The sequence below is a fragment of the Papaver somniferum genome, chromosome 3 (genome assembly GCF_003573695.1).
Source record: "Papaver somniferum cultivar HN1 chromosome 3, ASM357369v1, whole genome shotgun sequence".
Taxonomy (NCBI): domain Eukaryota; kingdom Viridiplantae; phylum Streptophyta; class Magnoliopsida; order Ranunculales; family Papaveraceae; genus Papaver; species Papaver somniferum.
This window is the reverse complement of record NC_039360.1, coordinates 169704804-169707184: the sequence shown is the minus strand read 5'-3', so window position 1 is coordinate 169707184 and position 2381 is coordinate 169704804. Positions and strand designations below refer to the sequence as shown.

The following is a 2381-nucleotide window of genomic DNA, read 5'->3' as shown; positions in this document are numbered from 1 at the left end:
TGTGAATCATCTTTTGCCTGCAAAATTCACGAAATTCTGTTTTTTATTTTTTGGTATAGCAATGCGAGTCACGGAGGAGGAACTGTGATTCCAATCCTCCTCCTGCTGGAGCAGCATCACCAGGCCAGGGTCCCTATTGTTTTGTTTGTGCAGCTACATGCCATCTTAGCTCAATGGTAGAGCACATGGCTCATTTGAGCCATGTAGCTGTGGGTTCAATTCCCACAGATGGCGCACACATCAGCTCACTTTTTGTCAGATAATAAACATGCTTTAAGGTTTGGTCTACCGAAGTTTCAGTCTACAGACTCTACACTGTTTTCTTTTATTTGTGATAAATGCTTTCAGTTTTTCCTAACCTCTTGAAACCTTTGCTTCTTATGGGACTATGCTAGGAGTCTGATGAGAGCTGCATATATCGCCACTCACCTGATGGTTGTCAGTCTTGCAGGAAGTTTACCACATATCACCTGCAAGATTTGTCTCGTGAATTTAACTCATGAAGGGTGTGCATATATAATTGGAGGCATGTCTAGAAAATGAGGGGGAGCACCATGTTAGACCAGGAAAGTACCAAGTCCTCTCATACTCTCCTCCTGCTGCTGCAGCTGCATCACCAGGCGAGGGTACCTATTGTTTTTTTTTTTGTGCCGCAAAACGCCATCTTAGCTTAAATGAGCAGTGTAGCTGTGAGTTAATGTACTTAAGTTTCAACACTTAAACAGAACCACAGCAAGTTCTGTGTGTTAGTATTCATACATCAAGTTTTATTACATTTTAAATGGTACTGACATACTAAGTTTAAAATGAAGTTTCACAACACGCTACCAATGTGGATCAGGTAAGGTAACAGGGTAATACGATAGCAACGACGGGAGCCTCTGCTTGCTATATAGTGCTTGGTGGTTCGGGTAAGATGTGCAGTGACCTGCTGGAAGCAGCTCCGTATCTTTATCAACCGCATTGTAGAAGATGACATAGTAGTATGTTTGGAACACCAACAGATCCCTATTGGTGGGGGTGAAAGGTGCAAAACCTCAGACATCCTCTGTCCAGTTGGGCTTCCATAGGAATGTCATGGTGATGTTTCCACCTCCTTGCATCTTGCTCCAGTTCCCATATTGAAATGAGCTTCTTCCCGTGTAGAATCACTAGATAAAAAATTCTGTCTTCAGCAATATCCAGGTACTCAACCGCTTCGCTCTGACCTTCCTTTCCTGGCAAATCTAATATCTGGCACTGATGTGAAGCCCCACTGTGATCATACACTATCACCTTACTATTCTCCGCAATCCAAAACAACGTGCCTTGATTATTCCATACAATTTTTGTCACACTCTTTGACATGGTACTTACAATTTCAGGGCTTTGTACAGTAATAGACGACCAGCGACCACTGACGGAGGTAAATGTATGGACTTTGAAATTTGTTGTAGATGTTTTAAGACCCACACGGACAACTGTAAAGATAGAACTTGATGACTGGAAGTGTAAAGCCTGGATGTAATTAGCTCCATCATCAAGTGGAGGTGTAGGGAGGTAGATGTGGTTGAGAGTCATGGGGTTGCTCACCACATAACTAGTTCTCTGGAAATTAGAATATAGAACTAATCCACAGTTGCAGTCCACTGGAAGGTAGTCCTGTTGCACCTCAAAAGTAAAGAAGTCCACTGTATGTGTGTTTTTACGGGATTTGAAGCTACAAGGGTTTGAACAGAGTAGTGGAAGTGATTGTGCTGATGGAAGCTGAGGGGTTTGATACACGAAATTGAAAATGATAAGCTTGTTATTTGTGATGTAAGGGGAACTTAGAACCACGTTTAGCTTTTTCGAGAAGGAAACACAGAAGGTACTGATAAACCTTTTAGTTAAGGGCAAACGCCGAAAGATTTCGTACCATAGGTCCTCGTCCAAACTTTCGAAACAGGAGAAGTAGATCTTTCTGCATACACTTGAGCATAACCTGGAAGTCATGAACTTCTTAAGTTAATGAGTGGTTGCAGTTTTTAGGTCAAGATATTACACAAATAATGGCTGAAGCAAACCAAGATTAAAATCAAACTGAGAACATTCAAGAGCCCCAAAAACAGCAATCAAGATTACAAACACAACAACAATCAGGATTACATTCGAGGACAAGACATAACAGCAAGCAGGATTGGGTTACATTCAAGGGTAATACAAAAGGCTTGAAGAGCCCAAAACAACAACAATAAATTATGAATCATAAATAGTCAATAAACTACTCTCTAGTGAAGAAAAACGTGTTCCCTATTGTACTAGAAATATGTGGAATCAAAATTTTCCTGGAAACAGCTTTCCGTAACATTGATGGAATGGTATGTAACTCTCGTGAAGAAATACATAGAAACATGTGGAAT

The 2381-nt window shown here is 40.9% G+C and overlaps 1 non-coding gene across 1 annotated transcript; it reads left to right on the top strand.

Moving 5' to 3' along the window:
• The first annotated feature begins 159 nt into the window (after positions 1-159).
• Positions 160-234, top strand: TRNASTOP-UCA. Its single transcript has one exon. It is a non-coding gene; the product is annotated as a tRNA-Sec (tRNA).
• The last annotated feature ends 2147 nt before the right edge of the window (positions 235-2381 follow it).